At 48.2% G+C, this 21,927-nt stretch overlaps 1 protein-coding gene across 4 annotated transcripts in view; it reads left to right on the top strand.

Moving 5' to 3' along the window:
• The first annotated feature begins 874 nt into the window (after nucleotides 1-874).
• MON1A (MON1 homolog A, secretory trafficking associated) overlaps nucleotides 875-21,927 on the top strand; it is a 129,252-nt gene continuing 108,199 nt past the window's right edge. The window contains exon 1 of one of the 4 annotated variants that reach the window (XM_069206832.1): nucleotides 875-1,117. The gene's annotated coding sequence lies outside the window, so the exon portion shown is untranslated. Of the gene's footprint in view, nucleotides 1,118-1,165; nucleotides 1,234-17,470; nucleotides 17,587-21,927 lie in introns of those variants that run through there. The other 3 variants (XM_069206835.1, XM_069206833.1, XM_069206834.1) reach the window with 3 other exon arrangements.

Below are 21,927 nucleotides of genomic sequence, written 5' to 3'. Positions count from 1 at the left end.
AGCACTGCTGCAATTTATTTAATGGGAGTGTATCAGTACTTTTCAGGAGCAAACAGGTAGTCTAAATAGTGAATATCTGCACTTCAATATTTCCCTTCAGAGCACTCATGAGTATTGGTTTTAGTCATGTGTTCTCAAATCGTTCCATGTGTTAAAGGCGTTTCTTTGTAGTGGTGTTAGTCATTTAGGGAAGTGAGGAATTTTACATGAAATATGCACACACACACCTACTACAGCTCCTTTGTTTCAATTCTGGGCGCAATTTGTACATAAGTAGGATGACCAGATTTTGAACTAGGACAGGTCAGACATAAAAGTAGGACTAAACCCTTTAGCCTTACTTCTGCATCTGGGCTGTCCAGTTTTTTGCAGACTAGTAAATGTGTGTGTGTGCGTGTGCATATATGTATAAACTACGGTTCTAATGTAAATCTTGCGTATGTGTGGATATATACACATACACACACATTTACAAGACTATTTTGAGCAATGTCAGGGCTTCGACCGTTCACCCCCTGCCCACTCTTTCCCACTTTGTCTGTCTGCTGGCAGCAGCTCCTCCTGTGTTGCCTCACAGAAACTGACACTTTTCTCAAAATATTTCAGACTTTAGGGGGCTTGTGGAAAGGACAGCGGTTCACTGAAAACCAACACTGGCAAGTGAAATCCGGGACGTCTGGTCACCCTAACATTAGGGCCAACAGACGATATAACTCGTGTTAATAGTTCTTTCCCACTGGACTCGCAAACACTGACCAGGCATGTTGCGTAATACCATAACAGAAAAACTACAATCCCCATGATGCAGTCGTGCCGCGGCGCTGACCTTTGAGATGAGAGCTACCTAAGGGTGCTTTCCTTGTTGGAAGCGGGCGCGGGCGGGGGCGGGGGAGAGGGAGCCTGCATAAGAGATTAGGTGGGAAGGAAGCGCTCTGAGAGGAGGTACTGCTTCCTGACACTGCGCCGGCTCCTGTATGCTTCATCGACCCCCTTCACCCTCCCGGTCCGGCGCCAGGCGCTGCCGCAGCAGTACTTAGGAGGTGCACGGTGCGCCTGAGACCCTCGCCCCCGAGTAGCTCCAAACTCGAGAAGGCCCCTCCAGGAAGCGGAGGAGAAGGTCAGCGGCGGGTAGCTTCTTCCTGTATTTGACAGCCAGTGTGGGCGGGGCTAGAGAGAAGCATGAGGGGAGGGGGCAGGGAGCTAGCGCTTCGTCCTCGTGGCTAGAATAAGAAGGTGTGTGTTTGCGGATGGAGGGGCGTGCAGAATAATCTTCCTGTGCCCTAGATTTTGCAGGTGGTGATATACGGCTGTCTGCAGGGGAGGGAGCACGGGCACAAGGGTACTAATAACGTGAAAGGATGCAGGTGGGCATGGGAAGCAGGATACCCTGCGCTCTCTGGGGCAGGTCCACTGACAGAAATACGCGGTCAACGTCCGTGCTTTATGAAACTCTGTACTGGTTATTACTACGAAGAGTTCTAATAGTTGTAGGTAAGGTGCTAATTCCACGGGTAGTGGTATTGACATTATAGGTTTGGATTCTCTATCTAGTGAGTTTTTATTGAAACCTGGGTTCTGATAGTCTAGGGTAGGTGATCTTTACCCTGTGACAGGGATAGGGACCCCAGAACTTTGATACTCTGGACGAGTTATTGATGCACCTTCCAGGGGATACTAATGCTGTGGTTTCTGATGCTCTAGGTCAGGTATTTATAACTCGTTCAGGGGGCACTGACTCATTGGGTTCTGATACTCTTGGTGGGGTATGATCAGCTTTAAATGGAGTACTGACACCTGGGATTTTGGTATCTGGATGGGGTATTGATATCCTGAGGAGATGGTACTGACACATTACGTTCTGGCTGGAGTACTGATCAGCTTCATTGCATCATTTGATCATTTGATCTGGTTCCCAGATCTAGTTTCTGGGACACTCTCAGGTCAATGGAGGCACCTCCAAACCTGGTAGGGAACTTGGAAAGGTTACATGAGAACAACTTTGCCTTGCGTTGGGGTAAGGACAGGGCAGTAACAGAGAGGATTAGTGTCACACGGGGTGCCTCAGGTCTGCATACTTGCACAAACGCTATTTCCCTCTATATTAACAATGTGTTTAATTACCTCCATGATTGTATTAATGAGGTTCCTAATGTTGGTGGTGTCCCCCATCCCTGGCGTGTTGTTCACGAACAACACGCTCCTTATCTCCAGAACTCCCTTGGGGATCCAAAACTTGTTAAGCAAATTCCATGAGTTCTGTAGTAATAGAATGCTCGAGCTTAATGTAAAGAAAACCAAATTTATGACCCTAAGGCTGCATGGAACCTTCCACAGAAAGCCTAACATTGGGATGTGAGGTACTCAAGGAAGTAAAACACTTACCTCTGCACAAGGTTCAGTAGCTCCACAACATGGTCATCCAACAACAGAAAGTCCAGGGTAATTCTGTTACACAAATCAGCTGCCATTAGAAGCACGCACAGGAATTCCACCCAGAGAGCAAATCAAATCAAATCATTAACATTTATAAAGCGCGCTACTCACCCGTGCGGGTCTCAAGGCGCTAGGGGAAAGGTGGGGGTTACTGCTGCTCGAAAAGCCAGGTTTTTAGGAGTCTCCGGAAAGCGGAGTGGTCCTGGGTGGTCCTGAGGCTGGTGGGGAGGGAGTTCTGGGTCTTGGCTGCCAGGAAGGAGAAAGACCTCCCACCCGCCGTGGAGCAGCGGATGCGAGGGACGGCAGCGAGCACGAGGCCAGAGGAACGGAGGAGGCGGGTGGGGACGTAGAAGCTGAGGCGTCGGTTGAGGTATTCCGGTCCCTTGTTGTGGAGGGCTTTGTGTGCGTGGGTGAGAAGTCGAAAGGTGATCCTTTTGCTGACTGGGAGCCAATGCAGGTGTCTCAGGTGTGCGGAGATGTGGCTGTTGCGGGGTACGTCGAGGATGAGGCGGGCCAAGGCGTTTTGAATGCGTTGCAGGCGATTTTGGAGTTTGGTGGTGGTCCCAGCGTAGAGGGTGTTGCCGTAGTCCAGGCGGCTCGTGACGAGGGCGTGGGTCACGGTTTTTCTAGTGTCGGCGGGGATCCAGCGGAAGATCTTGCGGAGCATGCGGAGGGTGAGGAAGCAGGCGGAGGACACAGCGACTTGCTTGGTCATGGTGAGAAGGGGATCCAAGATGAAGCCGAGGTTGCAGGCGTGGTCTGTGGGGGTCGGTGCGGTGCCGAGGGCCGTGGGCCACCAGGAGTCGTCCCAGGCGGACGGGGTGTTGCCGAGGATGAGGACTTCTGTTTTGTCAGAGTTCAGCTTTAGGCGGCTGAGCCTCATCCAATCTGCGACGTCCTTCATACCCTCTTGTAGGTTGGTCTTGGTGCTGGCGGGGTCCTTGGTGAGGGAGAGTACAAGTTGGGTGTCGTCGGCGTAGGAGGTGATGATGATGTCGTGCTTGCGTACGATGTTGGCGAGGGGGCTCATGTAGACATTGAAGAGTGTCGGGCTGAGCGATGAGCCTTGAGGTACGCCGCAGATGATCTCGGTGGGGTCTGAGCGAAACGGTGGGATGTAAACTCTTTGGGAGCGGTTCGAGAGGAAGGAGGCGATCCAGTCCAGGGCCTGGCCTTGGATCCCGGTGGAGCGGAGGCGGGTGATTAGGGTGCGGTGACAGACGGTGTCGAAGGCCGCCGAGAGGTCGAGGAGGATGAGGGCGACTGTTTCACCGTTGTCCATCAGGGTTCTGATGTCGTCTGTGACTGAGATGAGGGCGGTTTCCATGCTGTGGTTGGTTCGGAATCTGGTTTGTGAAAGGTCGAGCAGGTTGTTGTTTTCCAGGAAGGTGGTCAGCTGTTTGTTGACGGTCTTCTCTATTACCTTGGCAGGGAAAGGCTGGAGAGAGATGGGGCGGAATTTTTTCAGGTCGCTCGGGTCAGCCGTAGGTTTCTTTAGGAGGGTGTTGACTTCGGCGTGTTTCCAGCATTCGGGGAAGGTAGCAGAAGAAAAAGAAGAGTTGATGACGGCCTGGAGGTGTGGGGCGATGATGTCGTCGGCTTTATTAAAGATGAAGTGAGGGCAGGGGTCCGAAGGGGCGCCGGAGTGGATAGAGTTCATGATGGATTTGGTTTCTTCAGTGTTGATGTGGGTCCAGTTGTTGAGGGTGAAGGCCGGGGGTGCGGGTTCGGTGATGTTAGGTTCGGTCTGGTGTCCGAAGCTGTCGTGGAGGTCGCTGATCTTGCGGTGGAAGAAGGTGGCGAGGTATTCGCACAAATCCTGTGAGGGCGTGACGGCGTTTGCGTTGGCGTTGGGGTTGGAGAACTCCTTGACGATGCTGAAAAGTTCTCTGCTGTTGTGGCTGTTTTTGTCTAGTCTGTCGGTGAAAAAGTCCCTTTTGGCAGCGCGGATCAGGTGGTGGTGTTCGCGGGTAGCGTTCTTGAGGGCGGTCATGTTGTCAGCGGTGTGGTCCTTGCGCCAGGCCTTCTCGAGGGTGCAACAAGTTTTCTTTGATTCTTTGAGGGTGTCAGAGAACCAGAGAGGTTTTTTGGTGTTGGTCTGTCGGTGCGTGCGTTTGAGGGGAGCAAGGTTGTCTGCGCAGTTGGAGATCCAGTTTGTGAGGCTGAGGGCTGCGTCGTTGGGGTCGGTGGTGAGGGTGGGTTGGTTGGCGCGAGTGCTGAGAGGAGTTGCTCTTCGGGGATCTTGTTCCACTGTCGACGAGGGATGGGTTGAGTGCGGAGGTGGCGGGTCTCGCGTCGGAATGTGAAGTGGACACAGCTGTGGTCGGTCCAGTGTAGAGCGGAGGTGTGGCTGAAGAAGATGTGTTTGCTGGCGGAGAAGATAGGGTCGAGCGTGTGTCCGGCGATGTGGGTGGCGGTGTTCACCAGTTGCTTGAGGCCGAGGTTGGCGAGGTTGTCGAGCAGGGCGGTGGTGTTGGGGTCGTTGTTCTGTTCCAGATGGAAGTTGAGGTCGCCTAGGAGGATGTAGTCCGGCGAGGGCGTGCGGGGAGATGAAGTCGGCGATGGCGTTGCTGAAAGGGGCACGTGGTCTGGGGGGACGGTAGACGAGGGATCCTCTGAGGGTGGTCCTGGGGTCGGTGCGAATTTGAAAATGCAGATGTTCAGCGGCGAGAGGGGTGTCTTCGGTGGAGGTGGTGACGCTGATGGAGTCTTTGAAGACGATGGCGATGCCTCCTCCTACTTGGTTGGTGCGGTCTTTTCTGGAGATCTTGTAGCCTTTGGGGATGGCAGTGGCGATGTCTGGAGCTGATGAGGCGTTCATCCAGGTTTCCGTGATGAAGGCGACGTCCGAAGCTGTGGAGTCCAGGAGGTCCCAGAGTTCAACGGTGTGCTTGAGGACAGAGCGAACGTTGACCAGGATGCACTTGAGGTGGTTGATGGCGTGTGGGCTGGTGGTCGTGGTAGTTGCGTGGTGGAAGATGCGTTTGCAGGAGTTACAGGCGAAGGGTCCATGGGTGCGCTTGGGGTGGGCTTGGAAGCAGGTGTTGGAGCGCCCGGGGTTGAGGGCGTGGAGGGTGGTGGGGTGGTATCGGGTCATCGTGGAGCAGTCTCTCCATTAGTGGTCTTTAAGGTCGTAGTCCAGTTGACTGCACTTTATGGGGCCGAGGCTTGGGGCACATGTCCTTTGGGTACTATCACAGTTAGAGAAAACCATTTTATAAGGTCTTATTATCTATTCCCCAATCTACGCCACTCGTCTCTCTGTATTTTGACTTAAGTCTAAAGCCGATTGGCGATCTAGCCGATTTGAGACAATTGGTATACTTGGTCAGGCTACGGTCATGCCCGAGCTTAAATCATATAGCCAGGGCCTTTATGAACTTATTCCTCTGGATAAGGACAAAACTGTTCTTTGGCTAGCTCATATTAAAAAATAGTTCTTTACTCTGGGTTTAAAAAGCCCTGTAGCCCAAACCCCCTGCCATTAACTCCTCAAAGAAAGGCCTTTGTGAAGAAAGTATTTTGAGGTCATATTAAAAGTGAGTAGATACAAAAAAGTTGATAGTGACAGCCTTACTGAAAAGTTCCTGTCTCTAAAATCCTACCCTTAGTTTGAACCTTATCTTGATGAGGTTGTTCCACAGTGGCCAAGACGCTTTTTTATCAAATTTAGGATTGGTACTTAAGCAGTGAACAGTTACACGCACAGATTGAACAAGATGATCCTCTAGGCGATTGACAAGCGATCATGTTCCATGTGGGCTGGTACGGTGGAGACAAGAGAACATATCTTGTTTTGCTGTCCACTGTATTCTTCATCACAGATAAAATAGCAAAAACTCTATTGTTGGAGTCTGGGGCTCTGGCATTTTTGTTTGCTTTTTGAATCTTGAGCTCTGACACGAGTAGAATAACTTTTTTTGTGCAAACAGATTCCTGCTGGCAGTGGCTGTGACTAGAAAGAGTCTTGGTCTTCCGCTATAATAATAGAGTTCTGCGCTTTAGCAAACATGACAGTGGGATTGATCAGGATGCAACTCAACCTCTCATCTGTGAAACTGAGCACATGCACTTTATTTTGGTTGCCCTGCAGGACCTTGTAGGGCTTGCATGTGCACCAGTGCTGCAATATGTGAGCCAATGGCGCCATCTACTAGCTTATGTTTTGTCTATGTAGTCATATCTTAGCTCAATGGTTTATGAATTGTGGGCCAGATGTACAAAGACTTTTACTGGACTGGTAAAAATGCCTTTTGGCATGTACCATCCCCAACCTACTACTGACTCGCAAAATGTGTATGCAATTTGCTATTACGCAGGGGCATGCCAAGGGCGTCCCTTCTTAATTGCGACTCGCAGGGGGATGTAAGAATGTTTTGCATTCGAGAATGCGGTCGCAAAACATTCGCAATTACCATCAACTTTAACCCCTTCGCAAACGAGAAGGGATACCCGTGGGGCCCCTTCCCCTTTGTGAACGGTAGCGAAAATGTTTTTTCCAAGCAGGAAGTGGTCCCATGGACCACTACCTGCTTTGAAAAATGAAAGAAAACTTTTTATTTTTATTTTTGAAATGCATTCCGTTTTCCTTTAAGGAAAACGGGCTACATTTCCCAAAACATTCTTTATTTAAAAAGGAATCACAGACATGGTGGTCTACTGACTCCAGCAGACCACCATCCCTGTAAGTGCGGACATTGCAAAATGGATCACAAATTGCAAACTGCCTCATGAATATTAATGAGGCGGGTCTTTTGCGATCCATTAGGGACTCCCAAACACTATGGTTAACACTGTTGTACATTTTGTTTTGCGACTTGCAATTTGCGATTTGCAAATAAATTGCAAGTCTCAAAACAAAATGTCATACAACTGGCCCTCTATTTCTGCAGGTTAACATATTTATTAATGGATTTTATTGGAGTATTATCTTTCACTGTCAACTGTTTACTTGATCTGTGATTGCTCTTAGTTTAAGCCATTACTTACATTATGATATGCATGAAGCTTATTTTTAGGCATGACAGACCATTTAGATTTTTGTCTATGGTTAATGTTCTTTATTATTTGTTCTGCAATCAGGCCAGCAGTGAACCATTTTTATGCAAAAGTTTACATGTGCTTTACTGTTTTATGATATCAATGTATCTTTTTTTTATTGCTTCTTGTGTTACTTTAATGGCCTACAGCTGAATACATATGCTAATACTGATCAGCTTTAAATGCTGTACTGACATCATGGATTCTGATCCACTGGTCGGAGGATTGACCTCCTGATGAGATGGTATTGACACGTTTAGTTATGATACTCTGGGTGAGAGTGTCCCTGCAAAGCTGACAGCATGGGTTCTGATATTCTAGGTGGGGAGTTGCTAACTTTAATATGGGGTAATCTCACGCGAACCGTGTGTCGGTTAGTTTATCACAAGGATTCACTCAGAGGGCCCGTCCCCCGCTGTACAGACTGAAATGCGTCAACAGCTTTGGTAGAAGTCCGATAAATTGGATTAGTACAGAGTAGGTTTAGCCATGGGATTAGGTGGCCTTTCCTGCCCTGTTTCTTCAGCATGTGATGGACTACCTTCAGGTGGATTCTGCAGCAAAAGACTTGTCATAACCACCTTCATATAAACTCTGGAAGCACAAGGAATTGGATGCACTACAATATGTTTTGATTAATCTCTTCTAAGTATCTCATATGTATATTCACACTTGATTTCATGGTTAAGGCAATGATACTGCCATTGGGTCTGCCAAAAATGTCAGAGGTCTTCTGTGGCAAATCTGTCACCATGTTTTGTGAATTAGCATTGTGGAATACGTGTCCCCCACGTACCATCGCTTTGGGAAAAATTCAGCTTGAAGAAGGCGCATCTCTAACAAATGGGATATTGAGGGAAAGTGTGTAGAGAAGCATGATCGTACAGCTGGGGTTTGGATCCAAGAGTGCCCAGATATTCCCTCGGCCACAGTTGTAGTGGTTGTGATGAGCGAAAGAGTGTTGCTCTACTTGTATGTTAGATTTTTGTTTTTTCAGAAGGCTCTGGGTATGGTTGCAAACACATTTTATTTGATTTTTTTAGTTAAAGTTGAAATCAGCCATGGAGGACACAATTTCTTTGCGAAGTGTTCTGACCGGTTCATTCTTGCATGTGGCTCAAGCAGTCAATTTGCATGTTGTCATTTGGACGCTTGTTATGACTGCAGAAAGGCACTTCGGTCCAACTAATTTTATACTAAAATTGTTGCCCATTTTGGATTTATTGAATGATACATGCTATCTAGAGCTTTTGGAAGAGTGGTTATCTTCTAATGAGGGATGATGCACTATCACCGACAGTTAGTCCACTTCTAGCCAAGGGCATCTTGTCCCATCTGAGCTCTCATATTCAATTTTAAGAGCAGTTATGAGCCTGTGGAAATAAGGAAGACTGCATGAGTTGAATACAAGTTTGTAATGGGAATTTCTTTGTTTCTGCTCTATATTTTATAGCCAGACACTGCCCTCATAAATTCATCAGGACCACAACGTCATCTAACTACAGTCTTTTCACGTATGTGGTAACATACTTATTTGTTAAATTGTTGGTCTTTTAACTTGCAGTGGTAGACAGCTCACGCTAAAATTTCATGCCATCTACCCTCCCTTTGAGTGCAGCAGCATCTTATATCAACAACTAAAAATTAAAAGTATATATTATATATCTATACGTCATTTCTTATTTTTTTTTATAATGTATTCTATTGAGTAGCACTAATTTAGTAAAATGTGGGGATTCACTTTTACTAGCTCTTTGCATGAGTCTTGCAGGTCCTAAAATGTATTTGAAATTGATTTGGATTAGGCAGAAGATCTAGACAGAAAACTCAGAGAAAATGGCTGTCATATAGCATTGAAATCCAAAGATAAAAAAGCAGCCATTGCATAGAGAGGCATTACTTGACAAACATTATAAGACAAAATAGAAAGGACTCGCATGTATCACTACATTCTCTACTTTATCCTAACATACTAAAGGTAATAATCATTAGGCACTGGAAGATATTATATAGTGAACACACATTTGAGGAGCCCATGTTTGCATATAGTAGATGAAATCCCTAGGTGGAGGAGATATGGCACTAAAATTATCCTACAGGTACGCAACAGTCAGCACCTAGTTCTCACAAAGATAGTCCATTTTATTTTTGGAAATTTCTATAGACCTCTTGTTCCTCAATTTTCAGCCAAGCATAATTCATTAAATGATATGTAGAAGAAAGCAAAGAAGTTTATGCGTTTTCCAGTTTAAGAACACTGGGGTTTTTGTCCGCCATTTTTTTTTTAATCCAGGCTAAATCATGATACGGGGACGAATCATGACAGCCCTTCGTCCGCCCGCCCCCACCCATAGTCTCATCTCACAAGATTGGGCTTCTCAGGATGCCGAGCATGTAAAGTTCTAACCAAATACAGGGAATGTACATTATCTATAGTTTCCCAGGACCCTTCCTCAGGGCCATAGACTTTCTGAGTTGATTAGGAATTAGGTAATATATTTTTCCTTGAATTGTTTTTTTGTCTAGTTTTCACCTTATACTCAACGTTATCGTCTATTAAGCTGGGTGATGGGGGTGGTCCAGATCTATAGGGTTTCAATAGTGATAAGTGATGAACTGGGTGAACTTGTAATTCTGGGGTCAAAGTCAGTTGTACTAGCACGTTATTAATTTGGTGATGCATCACAAAAGGACCACTAGATTGTAGGTTTTATTGTCCTGTTAGCTGTAAATCTTGTGTGGACAACCACACCTGATCTCCAGTCCGGTATGGTGGCTCTTTACTACAATGCTTGTCAGCGTTTTGTTATAGTGCAGTGTTCCCAACTGTTAGTTTATAAAGTGTTGATTAGTCTATGCAGGTGTATAGTTCTCCACAATTCTTGTCGATTAAGAATACTGAGAATGATACTAGTGACAAGGAATTTCTTATGAAGCCATTGACAAATAACTCCGCAAGTTATGTTCGTAAATGGTGTTTCTTGCTCAGTTGGTGCATAAATTCAGCTACATAGCAATAAGACCCCAGGCACAAGGTCTATAAGGCAATCAAAATATTCTGTATAGGGATAGGACGTTAACCTGAATCTTATCAACACCTCTGCAAATTGGTTAGGGAGTATCTTCACCTGAGCTATCTGTGATGATGCATGATAATGGTAACTGAATACTGGTGGATTCTAAATAACAGTTTTCCTGGCAATGGAGGGAGTCTAGGGTAATTTTCCTTATCGATTGTGGGTTGTGGACACTAAGCTATGGGATACCTAAAATAGTCCTGAATAACGGTATATCTATTGAATCGAATGTGATCTTTCGGTGTGACCATTGTCACCGGTCCTGAGTAATGGTTCAGTTCCAACAGTTATTTCCCCAGAGGACAGCTCAGAACTATTAATGGCCCTAACTGGCTCTGGTTTCTTTTCAAATCACAGGGAGACACAGAGAGCCTTATTTAGATATTGGCGGATGGGATACCCTGTCACAGCAGTGACGGGTATCTCGTCCTCCGAAATCCAAATCCCATAGGATTTAATTGGGATTTAGATATTGGCCGACCAGAAATCCTTCACCCTTCCACCAATATCTAAATCAGGCCCAGAGGTTTTTAGTAAACTTACATTGAAGCAGTCTCCTATGGTCCCAGAACAACATTTGGATAAGAACTAGTCGTTTGAGGAGCTATTTGAATTTCTTCCCAGAGCAACAAATTCTTGCAACTTTTTTTGGCTCCATTCACTTGACTATATGAACCGTGCTTTAAAGCCTCCCCGGTAAGGTGGTCTCACTTTGAACTGGGCCATCTATTTTTCAGAATGTTCAGACCCTTCTCAGGTTGCTGTTGCAAACTTAGTGGTCTTTGGCTTTGTGTGCAGTCTTTGGAAACATGCCCAGGGCAAACGCAGTATAGACAGATTCAACCTCCTTCTTTTATCTTTCTCTTCCTTTTGATAAAAGACCTTGCGCCTGTCCGATTTGCATTGGTTCACTGACCTCAGTTTGTTAGTTCTCAGTTTTATTTTATCTGTGGCTGGACTATAACAAATTTGGCATTAGTTTGCCTTCGATCTCCTGTCTGTTCAGTACATTTGTGGTCTTGCTCTATTACCAGATTGATAAAATCTGCTCACTCCTCAGGTGGATTTACAGCTTAGTCAAAGCAACTATCCAGTCATTGTGAAGACCCTTGTAAAATAGAGAAACTCTCTTTCCCTATGACCAGTTTGCCTTTGTTACCAGCCAACTGCACATGGACTGGTAAGTTAGTGAATGTCGTTTTCCTTGCTTTACATGTAATTATTACTTGTCCATAGCTTGCATATAGGTATGCTTGGCAAATAATTTCCTTGTGGCCTCTTGAATACTGGACAATTAGTTAATATTGGGTCATATTAACAAGATGGACCAAGTGGCTGTGTTTTTCCCTACGGCTAGAACAAATGCTATCTTGAATATGTCACCAGGGAACTTCGAAGGTCTACACAAAAATCGTAGCTTACACTGATTCCTAAAAATGCCATATTTGGTATTTTCTCCAAAGAATCTCTTAGGCAGAGCAAGTGACACAGGGGTTGGTGTAACCATGTTTCTGCCATCAGAAACAGCAATACTAGAGGCTTACTTTGAGCTAAGACCAAGGCTTCTGGTGTCTAAAATCCATGTTTACAACCATGGGATGAAGTTGTGGATCCACTAGCATGGATAACATTATCCACTTCTTGAGCATCTAGGTTGATTGCTTTAGTTAGAAGGGCCTGGTTGTCCGCACACACTGTACTAAGGTAGTGGTTATGACTTAAGTTAGATACTTCATGCTACCCAGTTAGTATGTTAACGTGAGCTTGTTCAGTCAAGATATTAATTATTTTTTATGTCACTAAACATTTTGAACCGTATGACTGCTGGGACAATGAGAAGTCTTACCTGACTGCACATCGCGGACATCCTTCTGCACGATTGCTCTGTGCATGAGCAAAAGTGTCAGCCTTTCTGGCAAAGGGTTATTCTTGTGTTCTCGAGGATATTGTTTTTCTTTCTTTTTGATCCTGTTGGGATTTCATGCGTGGTATTGCATGTTCTTGCATAATGAGGAAACTTCTCCCTTAATTCATGAGGATTCCCAATTCTACTGTAAACCTAAAGAAAACAAAAATGTTATTCATGGTTTGCAGTTGACCTGTTCCTTTTTGACTCACACTCTCAGAAACCATCAATGACAACATCATGCAAATGTACCAGTTATTCTGGGGGCTTGGTTCCCATTTCAAATTATCAAGGCAATTTATAGTTCAGTCTTCAAATTTGCATTAAGTTATTTAACTTCCAAATTTTCAGTTGATTTTCCAAGGGGGGAGGACCAGAAAAACCCTGGTGGCCCTGCCTTTCTGAAACAGCTCAATAGTCCTGTTTGCGGAGTAGGTACTATCATGTGTTACGGGAAATGGTCACTGAGATCTTGCCGGTAGTTTGAGACCAATTCCACACCAACTTAGCACAGACCATTCAAGATTCCAGTATGCAGCCAAATAGGTCATTTGGTCAGGCCTTTACATGACCAAGAGTTTAGGCCGAGAAGGTGGCATTAGCGTGATGGCCCGGCGACACACAATGATGGGATCCACTGGCTTTTCAGGCAGTAGTCAATCATTGTTCATGGCTATACCTTTTGATGGGTCCCTCCTTTCTGGCAAGAAGGCCAACTCTGCTATCAAGCACTTCAAAGAAAGTAGAGCTACTGTGTGCTCCCTTGGTCTGTCTACACCAGCAAGGCAATATCCTCAACAGTTTTGCCCTGTCTGAGCCATCACTCATTTTCTCCATGAGTGATCAACATAACATTAGGCCAGTGGGTCCCCCAAATATTCCAACAGGACTACATCCTGCTACTCTTTTCTGCCCCACAGCATCTTTCACCCATGTTTGAGAGACCTATGGGGACTATTTGACCATTTTGGTGCTGGAAGTCGAAGCTTTTTTGGGAGAAAGCAATAGGGGGAGTACTGGTCTCTGGAATCAGAACCGGGTGTAACTCGCCGCTCCCTCGCCCGTTTGCCGCCGCTTTGGCCCTGCCCCCCTCCCGCCCCCAGCTCCTCCTCCCTCCCTCCACCCCCTCTTAATGCAGGTTGCTGCGATCCGAGGGTGCGTTCTCTGACCTCGTTGTCAGGACCGGACGCTCCCCCCGCAGCGCAGCGCACCCTGCAGGTGCCCTGTCCCTGACTGCCGCTGCTGCCTGAGATCGAGGCCCTCCTCCACCCGCAGGCCCCCGCCTGCGCCTCATCCCTGGTGGCCCAGTGGTGGGCAGTAAGGTTTGCTCTGTCATGTTTGTTTCTGTCTCTGTTTTCTCACCGTCTCTCCCTGTTGTGTATTCTCTGTGTTGTATTGTGCTGTATTGTGTTGTGGTCACGTTGTCACTGTTGTTCACTGTTGTTCCATCTGTGCCCTGTGTCCTAGTGTCTGTACCTGTTGCCTAGTAGTCTTGTTGTCCTGTGTATTGTGCCGCTTCTTGCTCTCCCCCTTGTGCGTCTCCCTCCTCCTCTGGCCCCCCCGCCCTCAATCCAGCACCATCCGCCCGCTTCCCTGACTCTTTTCTCCCAGCCTACACCCCCTGCCCTCCCACCTCCCTGCCCCTCTAGCTACCTAGCGTTATTTTTTTCACCCCCCCTCCCTACTCGCCGCTCCCTCGCCCGTTTGTCGCCGCTTCGGCCCCACCCCCCTCCTGCCCCCAGCTCCTCCTCCCTCCCTCCACCCCCTCTTAATGCAGGTTGCTGCGCGACCGCGCCGATGGCGCACCAGAGGCAAGCCCGTCTGCGCCCTTCCGCGCCTGGCCCGTGCCCAGCGCCAGGACCCCTGGACCTCGCACCGCGCACCGCACACCACCCAGGCTCAGGTACGACGCCGCCTGCCTCCACGCACTCAACTACGACCAAGACCGAAACCAACGCTGCTACCAAGCCGCCCCGAAGCACACCCACAGACCTTTCACCTGCCGCAACTGGCACTTCTCATGCGACCGAACCTCCAAGCCAACGACCACCAGTCCGAACCACCTCCGCTGCATACTCCTCAACACCCGCTCCGCACGCAAACACGCCGTAGAACTCTGGGACCTGCTCGACAGCACCGCCCCGGACGTAGCCTTCCTGACCGAGACATGGTGGAACGACTCATCCGCGCCAGGCATCGCCATCGCCATCCCAGACGGATATAAGATCTCCCGCAGGGACCGCATCAACGGCCACAGAGGAGGACTCGCCATCGTCCACAAATCCTCCCTCAAGATCACCACCCACACCGACGACCACTTCAACACCGCAGAGCTTCTACACTTCTGAATCGACACCGACCCCAACACCACCCTCAGAGGAACGCTCGTCTACAGACCCCCCGGACCACGAGCCCAATTCTGCGACGCCATCGCTGACCTCGCAAGCACCTACGCACTCGTCTCCACGGACTACATCCTCCTCGGGGACCTCAATTTTCACCTTGAGAACAACAACGACCACAACTCCACCACACTGATCAGCCACCTCACGAACCTCGGCCTCAGACAACTCGTCACGTCACCAGCCCATGCCGCCGGACACACACTGGACGCCGTCTTCTCCACCAGTGACCACGTTACCTTCAACTACACCACCGAACCCTACTGGACCGACCACCACTGCGTCCACTTCACCTACAACAAAAACACCGCACACCACCACAGCCGCCAACTCCCCCGCCGCAACTGGGGCAAAGTCACCAAAGAACAACTTCTCAGCACCCTCTCCCAGAACCCACCAAACGAGCCCACCGACCCAGACACCGCGGCCTGTAACTTCAGAAAATGGATCAACAACTGCGCCAACATCCTCGCCCCACTGAAGAAACCCCCCAGCAAGAAAGCCTCCTGGTTCACCGACGAACTCCTGGCCTCCAAACGCGCCTGCAGGAAACTGGAAAAGAAATGGCTCCAAGAACGCACACCGGACAATCACGCAGTCCTCAAAGACGCAACCCGCCGACACCACCACCTCATCAGGACCACCAAGAGGTCCTCCTTCAAAGACCGCCTAGACAACAACGCACATGACAGCAAAGAGCTCTTCCGCATCGTGAAGGAACTATCCACCCCCAGCACCAATGTCAACGACATCCCACCCTCTCAGGAACTTTGCGACTCCCTCGCCGCCTTTTTCCAAAGCAAGATCGCCGACATCCACAGAAGCTTTAACACCCCGACCGCGCCCACCTCCGTCACCACCTCCTACCCTAGCATCACCAACCCCATCATCGCCTGGTCTAACGTCGTCAACGACGCAACACGCAAAATCATGAACTCCATCCACTCCGGATCACCGACTGACCCCTGCCCCCACCACATCTTCAACAAAGCCGACTCCATCATCGCGCCCCAACTCTGCAAAATCATCAACTCCTCCTTCGAAACAGGCACCTTCCCAGAAAGCTGGAAGCACGCAGACATCAACGCCCTCCTCAAGAAACCAAAAGCCGACCCCAAGGACCTCAAGAACTTCCGACCCATCTCCCTCCTCCCCCACCCAGCTAAAGTCGCAGAAAAGATCGTCAACCTTCAACTGACACGCCACAGCGAAGACAACAACGTCCTCGACCCCTCACAAACCGGATTTAGACGCAACCACAGCACCGAGACCGCCCTCATCGCTGCAACAGATGACATCAGACGCCAACTCGACCGCGGCGAGACCTCCGCCCTCATTCTCCTAGACCTCTCCGCGGCCTTCGACACAGTCTGCCACCGCACCCTACTGTCACGCCTCCAAGAAGCCGGCATCCAGGAAAAAGCCCTAGCCTGGACCTCATCCTTCCTCTCAAGCAGAACACAGACCGTCCGCCTCCCACCCTTCCGCTCAGAAGCCAACAACATCATCTGCGGCGTCCCCCAGGGCTCCTCCCTGAGCCCAACGCTGTTCAACATTTACATGGCCCCCCTCGCACGAGTGGCCCCCCGGTTCGACCTCAACATCATCACCTACGCCACCCAGCTCATCCTCACCCTCACCAACGACCCTGCCACCGCCAAAGCCAACCTCCACGAAGGAATGAAAGCAGTCACCGACTGGATGAGTAATAGCCGCCTGAAACTCAACACTGACAAGACAGAAACCCTCATCCTCGGGACATCTCCCTCTGCCTGGGACGACTCGTGGTGGCCCACCACCCTCGGAACTGCCCCGACGCCCACCGACCACGCCCGCAACTTGGGATTCATCCTCGACTCCGCACTCTCCATGGACAGACAAGTCAGCGCCGTCACCTCCTCCTGCTACAACACCCTCCGCACCCTCAGCAGGATCTACAAGTGGATCCCGACCGACACCAGGATCCGACCCACGCCCTCGTCAGCAGCAGACTGGACTACGGCAACGCACTCTATGCAGGAATCCCGGCAAAACACCTACAGCGACTCCAACGCATCCAAAACGCCTCAGCCCGACTCATCACCAACGCACCCCGCCACTGCCACATCATCCCCCACCTCAAAGACTCCACTGGCTCCCCGTCAACAAAAGGGTCACCTTCAAGCTCCTCACCCACGCACACAAAGCACTCCACAACACCGGCCCCTCCTACCTCGACGACAGACTCAACTTCTACACTCCGACCCGCCAACTGCGATCCGCGAGCCTCGCTGTCGCCACCATCCCCTGCATCCAACGAGCCTCCTCCGGCGGCAGATCCTTCACCTACCTCGCCGCGAAGACCTGGAACACGCTCCCTACCTACCTCCGACAGACCCAACACCTACTCGCCTTCAGAAGACTCCTCAAGACCTGGCTCTTCGAGCAGTCCCCCCCCCCTTAGCGCCTTGGAACCCTAACGGGTAAGTAGCGCGCTCTACAAATGTCTGTGATTGATTGATTGACTCCTCTTATTTCATAGTCCCAAAGAAGGTTGTAGAATTTTTGTTCTACATTAGATCTTTAACCTCTCAATTTATTTCTGTAGAAGGACAAATTCAGGATGCTCATGCTGGTGTACGTACTGTCTCTCCTGGACCCAGGAGACTGGATGGTGGCGTTGGATGTGCAGGGCACCTATTTCCATATTTGTATCCTGCAGGCCCAAAGACACTGCCTACGGTTCAAGGTAGGTTGCAAGCATTTTCAGTTTTCTGTGTTCCCTTTCATTCTCCCCAGTCCCCCTTCAGTAATTTTTTTTAAAAACAGATTTTTATTGTAGTTTCAAATAATACAAACACAGCACAACCGGGTTCAATAGTATATCAATTTACATTTCCCCCTTGGGTGTTCATAAAGGTGATGGCGGTTTTTGTAGCATTGTGCGAATACCAGTTTTGTCCTACCTTGACGACGAGCCATTGAAAGCAGGCTTGCCAAAGTCAGTCATGGACCACCTCAGGATGATGGCGAACCTCCTTACATTGTGGGGATTCATGAGCAATATGTTGAGGCCACATCTTACTCCTTTACAGAGGCACACTTCATCAGAGCCATTGTGGATATGAAGTGCTGTCAAGGCTTCCCTTTTGATCAGTGAGTCCAGAAATTTCAAGCTATGATCCAGATGTTTCAGTCTCAGTCGTGCATCTGAGTGAGGGTAGCTTTGAGGCTTACTGGTCTGTTTGCATCCTGCTTGTCCACCATGTCAGATAGCATATGTGGGCTCTGTGTAGGGATCTGAAGTCTCAGTGACCTAAGCACCAAGAGAACCTGTTACATTCCATCGAGGTTTTGGTGGAGGCTGTGCAGGATTTGCAGTGGTGGCTGTTCAACCGCAATTGGACCAACAACAGACCCTTTAGACATGTCACTGCTGGGTTTGAGAGGTCATCTGGGAGATGTGGAGATTAGAGGATTAAGATCTCTGATGGCAACCCACCTCCACATCAACCTGTTCAAGTCGCGGGCCATTTGCTTGATATTGAAAGCATTCCTGCTGTCTATCAAGTGGAGGCTGGTTTAAGGCTTCACGGACAACCCCACCACCATGTGTACTGCAGCAATCAGGGCAAGGTGGGTCCCTGGGCCAGGAAGCTTTGTGCCTCTGGACCTGGCTAAATCATCAGGGCGTTTCCCTGAACATGGACTACCTGATGGAATCTTTAAATGCAAAGGCAAAAGTATTCAGGCAGAGGCTGCAGCGCATCACAAATGGCAGCTACAATCAGAAGTGGTGCAGGGCGTCTTTCAGCAATGGTGAGAAGCGTGGTTCAATCTCTTTGCCACTCCCGAGAACGTGCAGTGACAGCAGTTTTGTGTATTGGAGTTCCCAGGATGGCTCTCTCTCTTAGACTATAGAGAGCATGAGACTCTGGTATGCCTTACCACTGCCACCTCTCCTCCCACGAGTTCTGAAGATCAGGTACGACCAAGCCCAAGTCTGCATTGAGTCTCCGGATAGGGCCAGGGAGGTGTTGTATCAGTAACTTGTGGGCATGATCATCTGTGTTCTCTGAGCAGGCTGCTGTTTTAGGAGGATCTTCTGTTGCTGCTGCAAGGCAGGATCCTGAGCGTGGTCCTGTGCAGTCTACACCTCCATGCGTGGTGATTGAGTGGTGGCAGTTGTCATCTTGACAGTCAAGCATCCTTCTACAAAGTCTCTTTAGACAGGACACTGGGACAAGTTTGTGGGTTGGTGTGGCACCTGTTACACGGACAAGTTGCAGCACAAACTGTTGGATGTGTTACTGTTTCTTTGTCTTTGTCTTTGGTCGCAAAGGGATTTGCCATAGGCATTATTAAAGGTTTCTTGTGGCCCCTTTTGCCCTTTTTTGCTTACCGGTCCAGCCACCAATGTTCAAATCTTCTGTTTTGATGGGATTACTCAAATGTTTCCTCCTAAACCCTTTGTGATGCCCCAGTGGGAACTCAGTTTGGTTCTTACTTTCTTTATGTGTACCCCTTTTGACCTCTAACCTACATCTCCTGACTCTGAAGACGGTCTTCCTCATCATGATCACCTCACTGCGTGAGTGAACTATAAGCATTGTCAGTCAGCGACTGCCCAATCACAGGCAGAATGCGATCTCAGTACGTCCTTCGACTTCCCTGCAGGACGAATACCATCCCTTTAGGGGAAGTTTACATTCCACTGAGAAGGAGCGGCTAGAGGATAACTGACCCTTGCGTCAGGAAGAAAAGAGGGGCCAGACTTGGAGACCCAGAGCAGGAGAAAACGAAAAGGAAGCAACCTGAAGCAGACCAGGAGATGATTCGGGAGGCTGTTTGCCGTGGAGCTGCATCTTCCCGTCATACTTCAGGAGGAGCGTGGCTCCGCCAGGTGTATGTCTGGGTGCAGGGACTGGGAAAGACGCTTGCATCTATCGAACCGCCCCAGTAGTTCTAACAAAGAGAAATCACGAGGTGGGGGGGGGGGGGGCTCAGTCTTGCATGTCGGGGAAGGGGGAGAGTATAAGCCTTACTACCCTATTGGGGCAACATATACATTTCTTTATGTTCTTCTTTTTCCTCCCTTACCTAAAAATGAAAGAAACCTTTCTTTCCCCCCAATTCCACCTGTGTTTACAGTGATAGTATCAAACAAAGAAGGAGTATCAAATACTCATTAATACCTACTGTGCTTCTCTCGAGGAAACGGCAGACGGAACTCCTCCTTGGAACCTAGAAGAGAGAAGAAAAAGAACTAGCATTAATCTTCATCCAATGTTTATGTTGCAATATCTAGAGAAGAATAAATAGGAAAATCGCAAACTCTAATTAGAGTGCGACTAATTCCTAAGAAGTGCTGCAAAAGCATCACACCGTTTTACAGCATTTTCTTTCCAGACAAACTGGTGCTGAGGATTAGAGCAGCCTTTCTACCAAAGTTGTGACTCCCTTTCATTTCAGACAGTCCATCACTCTTCTGATGTTGTTTGCCCCACCTCACCTCTCTAAAGAGGAGAGTATCCAGAGCTTGGACTCCAAAAGAGTGCTCACCTTTTACATCAATAGCACCAAAGACCATTGGCTGGAAGATCAGCTATTTGTGTGGTTCTCTGGGACAAAGAATGTTGCGCCAGTGCAGGAGAGCAGCTTACACAGGGTGATAGTCCTTTGCATTAAAATCTGCTACACAAAGGTTAAGAAGCAACCTCCATAAGTATTAAGGGTCCACACCACAAGATGTAAGACTGTTACCACTGTGTTGGCACATGGAGTGCCTCCCCTGTATATCTGTCAGGCTGCAACATGGGCATCAGTACACATGTTAACAAAGCGTTGTTGCCTTGATGGTCCGATGGAAAGGGCATTTGGCCTCTTGGTCCTGCAGGTCTTTTTGGTCTGGGTCATTCCACAGTCCCACCACTATGGGAGATACTGCTATGGTATCAGTTGTAAAGGTAAGGTAAATGCTGTTAGAAATATTTGTCACAAGAACAAGTTACTTACCATTGGTAACGCTCTTTCTGGTAGATACTCTTCCTAACCGTATATACCCCACCACCGTCTCACCTCCCCTTTCTGTGGAATAGCTGCCTTTCCATCTAAAAAGGCCTCATATTAGAGATTCGCACACTGGTATGAACAATTATGTTTTGGGCTTGGTGTCAAGGGCGCCGATGATGTCTATAAAGAAACTGACAGCGCGCTTGGTTGGCACTTTTTTGTGTTTCCAGCTATCACTCTTGGGGTGAAAAGAGTTGATGCAGAGCTGCACTACCCCAATAATTGCCATGCAGGAGCATTGCTGAAAATTCATCCGGATCCAGTCTGGCTACTAAACTTGAGTAATCTGGAGTTAGATACAGGATCAACCAGAATGAATATTGCCAAAGGTCAGCATCTGAAACTGTGCCTTAATGTTTTTTAAATATTTTGAAAACAAGTTGGATGAGTTTGTATTTGCATTTTGCCCTTCCAACAGTTATACTCATAAGATGGTGGTCACACATAGCAGGTAACTCAAGTGTTGGAGTGAAAGAAATGACACTGAAGACTGAATAGAGAGTCCTGCCACCAAATTGAATGTCTTGGAAAACTCAGATTGCAATGAGAATCAGTGTTGAAAAGAAGTACGAAATAAGCTGTAAGAAAAACTTGTAACGTTTCAAGGTCAGGATTCTACAGCATTTAAATTCTGAAGTGTACTTTTGTGTTTTTGCCCATGTTTTAGTTCTTAGGACGTTATATAGAGTTTGATGGATGTATACCGTGTCACAAATGCTGCAGATGTCTTGTTCACCATATTACAAATGCATTGTAGTATATGGCACTTTGTAATACGATAAATTGGATATCTGTCACGTTTTGATGTATTAACCTGTCCACCAAATTTTAAATAAGTCTCTTTGTATACAGTGGTGTATTTCACAGGTGGCTCAGATTGTGTGGCTGGGGGGCAAAGATCATATGTCATTATAACAGCCTTTTAAAATTTAAGGTGAAAGAAAGATAGCAGTGCTAAAAGCCCTTAGTAATCAGGTTACCATCCATTTTCTGCTGTGATCGTTAAGAAACATATGCA

This window comes from Pleurodeles waltl, chromosome 9 (genome assembly GCF_031143425.1).
Source record: "Pleurodeles waltl isolate 20211129_DDA chromosome 9, aPleWal1.hap1.20221129, whole genome shotgun sequence".
NCBI classification, from domain to species: Eukaryota; Metazoa; Chordata; class Amphibia; order Caudata; family Salamandridae; genus Pleurodeles; species Pleurodeles waltl.
Note: the sequence above shows the minus strand (reverse complement) of the source record. Positions and strands in the feature narration are given on the sequence as shown.